The sequence below is a fragment of the Artemia franciscana genome, chromosome 8 (assembly GCF_032884065.1).
Source record: "Artemia franciscana chromosome 8, ASM3288406v1, whole genome shotgun sequence".
Classification (NCBI taxonomy): domain Eukaryota; kingdom Metazoa; phylum Arthropoda; class Branchiopoda; order Anostraca; family Artemiidae; genus Artemia; species Artemia franciscana.
Genome location: NC_088870.1, coordinates 36587517 through 36594351, shown reverse-complemented (window position 1 = coordinate 36594351; position 6835 = coordinate 36587517).

Here is a 6835-nt window from a genome sequence, read left to right as displayed (position 1 = left end):
GAGAGTCAAAACATATCAAAACTGAAAATGATAGCGATGATGATTGGGTTTGGGATCTTGACTTGGATAAGGTCATCAATGCCTACCAGATTTTAGTTTAAAAAACAAAGGTTCGGCGATATGTATTTCATAGTAAAGCTGAAAAATAAAGAAGAAAAAGAAAACTGAAAAAAGAAAAAATGTAAAAAACTAAAAAATACTAAAAAGAAAAAACACTCAAAGAGAAATTACAGACCGGGACACAAATGACGACCGGGACAGAGGGAATATAAATAACGACCGGGACACTCAAGGAGAAATTACAGACTGGGATACCGGGACACAAATGACGACCGGGACACAGGCAATATAAATGACGACCAGGACACAGGTATCTAAGAATATCGTTCAAAGACAAATTTTTAATTGTAAGAAGACCGTTGAAACAGAAATTTCTAATTGTAAAATGACTGAAGAACCTACAATGGCAACACCCGAGGAAGCTGCTCAAAACGAATGTATTCACGCCGAAGTAGCTGAGTTGGTAAAGCGTTATGTTTCAGGTTCTAGGTCCGAGAGGCTCCAGGTTTGAACCTTGACTTTAGCATTAATACAAAAGAAGAAAAAAACTAAAAAAGGTAAAAACTACAAAAAAACTAAAAAGAAAATATATATATATATATTTATATATATCATCTTTTCCACAAAAATAATAATTTAGTGCTTCTGCTTAAAAACAGCAATCGAATTGATGCCTCCTGATACGAAACTATCAACAAAGTGGCAATTGTTGTGGTCGGTGATCAGTTCTTACCTCGAGATAATATTCTTTATAGGCGAAACAATCAGTTGACAAGAATTGCTTAAACTCATCGATGCTACGATGCCCTACAATATCCTGACGAATATAAATGACGCCCGGGATACTCAAATAGAAATCACAGACTGGGACACCGGGACACAAATGACGACGGGGACACAGGGAATATAAATGACGACCCGGACACAGGGACACAACTACAACGGGGACGCCGGGGGGCACAGGGGGATATATAAATGACGACGGCAACAAAGGAAATGATCGATTAGCAATCACCATCAACAAAGCTTAAGGGCAATCAATAGAATCATGAGGTATAGATCTGAATACGGATTGTTTTCCCATGGACCATTATGCGTTGCATGTTCAAGAGTCGGTAAACCTGACAATCTATTTATATGCACAGACGATGGGACAGCAAAGAATGTTGTATATTCGCAAGTTTTACCAAGTATTATGTATATATATATATATATATATATATATATATATATATATATATATATATATATATATATATATATATATATCTATATTCACAGGTGGGACATAGGGACACAACTACAATGGCGCGTAACTAATATGGCGCGTAACAACTTACGCGCGCGGGGGGGGGGGGCTTGGGGGGGCGCGAAGCGCCCCCACCAACTAGGTGTTGGGGTGGCGCGAAGCGCCACCCCAACAGCTAGTATATATATATATATATATATATATATATATATATATATATATATATATATATATATATATATATATATATATATATATATATATATATATATATATATAACGAACAGAAAATATATTATATATATATAAACGAACAGAAATTACTCCGTATATGAAAGGGGCTTTTCCTCCTCGACAACCCGCTCCTTACGCTAAAGTTTTTTATTGTTTTAAAAAGTAGAGTTGCGAGAAAGAATCAAACTTTAGCGCAAGGAGCGGGGTGTCGGGGAGGAAAAGCCCCTTTCATATACGGAGTAATTTCTGTTCGTTTATATATATATAATATATTTTCTGTTCCTCGCTCTTCACACTAAATCTTGTTTTGTCCCAATTCTTTAAGACTGACCCCTGAATCAGAAAGGCCATAGAATAAATAGTTGAAATTACTTTAAAAAATTTTAGCATAAAGAGCGAAGTATTTATCTCCTCCTAAATACCTCGATCTTTATGCTAAAGTATTTTTAGAACCCCTCATATGCGTAATAATCTCTGTTCGTTTTAAGTTTTAATGCTTCTCCTTACTTTCAATTGAAAAAACTTTTTCATGTTTATATTTTCATTGTTTTTTTTATAGTAATGCTAGAAAGTCCTGCGCCCTTTTCATTGAATTTCTCTTCCCCCATGAAATATTCCTCCAAGGAAAGATCCTCCCATATAGCCCCCTCCCCTGAACCCCACACCCAAACCAAAAAAATCCCCCTGATAACGTCGGTACACTTCTCAGTAACCATTACTGTATGTAGACATTGGTCAAAGTTTGTAACTTGCAGCCCCTCCCCCAGGGACTGTGGGGGTAAGTCATCCCCACAGACATAGTTATTATGGTTTTCAACTACGCGGAACAAAATGGCTATCTCAAAATTTTGATCCGTTGACTTTGGGAAAAAAATGAGCGTGGGAGGGGGCCTAGGTGCCCTCCAATTTTTTGGTCACTTAAAAAGGGCACTAGAAATTTTCATTTCCGTTAGGATGAGCCCTCTTGCAACACTCTAGGACCACTTGGTCGATACGATGACCCCTAAAAAAAAAAAAATAAAAAAAAAATAAACACGCACCCGTGATTTGTCTTCTGGCAAAAAATACGAAATTCCACATTTTTGTAGATTGGACCTTGAAATTTTTTCTATAGGGTTCTCTGATACGCTGAATGTGATGGTGCGATTTGTTAAGATCCTATGACTTTTAGGGGTTGTTACCCCTTATTTTCCAAAATAAGGCAAATTTTCTCAGGCTCGTAACTTTTAATGACAAAGACTAAATTTGATGAAACTTATATATTTAAAATCAGCATAAAAATCCGATTCTTTTGATATATCTTTTAGCATCAAAATTCCGTTTTTTAGAGTTTCGTTTACTATTGAGCCGGGTCGCTCCTTACTACAGTTCGTTACCACGAACTGTTTGATTGTTGTTCGTTACGATAGATAGTAAAAAAAAAGGAAAAGAAAATAGTAGGTAAAGGATTGGTACTTTTGTGGGTTAGGAACATAAGAAAATGCATAGATCAATCTTTTAATTTTGCCAAAAATCACAATTAAGAAATGTGACCCATTGATGAATATTTAGTGGTCTTTATCTCATGCCGGGAACATTAGGACGAAAAGACAAATGAGTATCTTATTTTTCCTAGATTTCTATGTCAAATAGATTCTATTGTAACTAAGAATAGGAAGATCATTCCGTGGAATGACTAGATGTTGGTTATATCGAATGGCATATATTTCTGTTTTTATGAACTGATCCCTTATTAGTCCATACAGGTGCACACAGAGAAGAAATGGTTCCTTTGGGGTTGTGCACCCCCAACAAAATTAAACTTTTCTTTTATTTTTCTATTATTTTTATGTAAGTGGCACGTTTCAAGCGTGTCTTTCCATCCTCTGCCCTCCCCCCAAATATTGTTGTATACATGACAGCTTTCATCTGATAAACATGTTTATTATCTATTGTGTATATATCTTTCTTTTATGTTTTTATGTTGTTTATTAAAGAAATCGAATTTCTGGTTTATTCGTGACCTGACGAAATTAGGGAAGTATTCAAAATATCATTTCCTTTATTTCCATATTTTGCTGTTACGATTTCTTCTTCTTCTTTTTTCTTATACCAAACGCGTTATTTATTTTTATTTTGCTTTCCTACAAAATTAGGAAAAGTAGTCTTCGGCCCTTTTTGCAAAACGCCATGGGATTATACTATTTAATTATTTTGTAAAATAGGGAATTCGATGAGGTCAGTATATAATAACTTTAAAGCTATACTAGCAGCGTGGTTTCTGTATTTTCATGCACTAATTTTGTGCATACAGGTATCGTAATCAGGTCCTTCCAGACTGCTTTACAATAGCATTTCGCGAGAGTTCTAACGTTCATTATCGTGATGCTCAGATAAGAGGAGATACTGAGGTTCGTCGTATAGTTCCAAGTAGAACCACTCTTATATATATATATATATATATATATATATATATATATATATATATATATATATATATATATATATATATATAGATGGAAATTGAAGAGCAATAAAATTTATTATGGCGTTTTGGATTTTTTTCTTTATTAAGTTATTAATTATTATTTATTATTTTTTTCGGATTATCTTTGCTTCGGGGTTAGATTTGATTCGGGCATTATGTAGTTTCATTGAATGTTTTACTCATGTTTTTATTTCTCGGTACATGGTTTCACCCTCCAACTCCTTATACAACAAATTTGTTGTTTTAATTTTTTGCTTTTTAGAAGCACATCCGTGCAAGCAACGCCTTTGATTGACTCCCGACTGATTTTGTTTGTGTTTTTTTTTATTTCTAATACTAAAAAAAAAGAAAAAAAAGAAAAAAAAAACAAGAAAAAGTCGTTCTAAAGTCACAGTAATAACTCCCCATAGAAATTTGTTTTATTTTATAAGATTCTTTGTTACTTATTCGATCCTAGTTATTTAGCTTTTTGAGGGGACAAATAAAATAATAACCTCTCCTTAGACAGAATCATATTATAAATTCTAACGACCGTCTGTCACGTTTTAAAAAGAAAATAATCAAAATTTCAAGTAAAACTTCGTTTATCGTTATATATAGGGGAACTAAGCATTGGAATAGGCCTAACGCTAGTGTTAAAAAAAATGAAATATTAATCAATTGAAATCTGACATAATGGGGCGGCTCGGTAGGTTACCTTCGCAACAGATAGAGATTGAACGGCAATAAAATTTATTATGGTGCTTTGGAATGCAGTAACAAAATTTGAACATCATATTTTTGAACAAAAATATAGTTTGTAATAACTGAGTTTTGGAATATGGCCTTGTGTTTTGTGTAGAACAAACTAGGTTTTGGCGCTAAATTGGATAAAACTTCAGAAACCAAGTTTAAAATACTACAACATAACCGAATCATGACAGAAAGGTAATCGATATTTAAAAAAAGACGGAGGAAGGTTGAAAAGGGACAAAGCAAAAAAGCAGCCAAAACCCACCTTTTTAGTTTTGCAGGAAAAAGATATACAGTCATATATACATATATAAATATATATATATATATATATATATATATATATATGTATATATATATATATATATATATATATATATATATGTATATATATATATATATATATATATATATATATATATATATATATATATACATATATATATATATAATATATATATATATATATATATGTATATATATATATATATATATATATATATATATGTATATATATATATATATATATATATATATATATATATATATATACATATATATATATATATATATATATATATATATATATATATATATATATATATATATATATATATGTATATATATATATATATATATATATATATATATATATATATATATATATATATATATATATAAATTGACCTTCCGCGACTTTAGTCGCAGATGAATTTTTATCGAAATCAAGTTGGCTCATCATATATAAAGCATTTATTCCCAAGGTTAGATGTAGACCAATATTATTAGATGAAAATTGACAGGGACGATCAATTCAACTTATCGTATTACTAATCCTTTGACAGGTGGAGCATACTATCCTCTATGTAATTAACAGGTGCATTTTGAAGAGGTCGACAACAACGAACAACCAAGCAATACCTTTATATATTTCTAGGAAATTTTCCAATATAAATAGCGACGAAGACCACACTCCCTTTCCATCATAAACATCAAAAACAAGAAGAATAATAGAGAATTCTTTTCGCAAGACAGCGGAAATCTAATTAAAATGAATATTTCGGCCCTATGTCAAAGGGACGTCCTCAGCAAAATATAAATATATAAGAAGAAAAAACTTACAAGATGCAACCAGTATAACTAAAATGATTTTTTTAAACAGTCCTAGCATCCTTACTTCAGCGAAGCTCAAACAGGACTGATAAATGAATTGATATAACACGAGGCAATTCATTGAAATGAATCATAATGATTAAAAATACGTTTTTAGTGTTAATCTTGCTTTTTTGGTTGCTGATCTCAAAGGTCAAACTTCGTAACAACCATTCAACGTATTCCGCATTCAGTAATTCTTTTTACTAGCATATCAAGGGCTTATCCATGGGCTCATCTCTCTCCGAGTTAGTGGCGAATATTTACGTAGAGCATATTGAAAATTGGGCGTTAAATTCGTATTTCTTGAAACACATATTTTGGGGACGAAACATGGATGAGGTAATTTCACTTTGGAATTATGTGGGAAATGAACTTAGGTTTTTTTTTAGATCAACTTAATACATATGATAGGAATGTCCGGTTTACCTTAGAAAATGAAATTACAAATAAAATCTCATTCCTAGATGTGCTAACAATTCGTAGCTTAGATAAGCTCTATTTTACTATTTACAGAAAACCAACACAACGCAATAGATATTTACATTTCAAATCAAACCACCCCCACAAGTTGAAAGAGCTGATTCCTACATCACAAAAGAACTAGACTTTATCAGGGAAATACTTTTTGGAAATGGGTATCCTCTTTTTTCTTTTAATAATACAGTTAACCGTAGACTGAAAAGACACTCCCGTATAACCAACGGTAAGATAAGACCTCAAATATCCCGATAAGACCTCAAATGTAATTTACCTGCCATACATCCTAAAAATCACTATGAATCTTAAAAAAGTCGCCACACAAAATAATCTATAATTATATTTATCAATAATGTGAAAATCATAAATATCGAAAATTTTGGTAAAGATAAAACTCAAGTTACTCGCAAAAGAGGAGTCTATGGAATACCATGCGATTGTGGCAAATTCTGTGCAGGTAG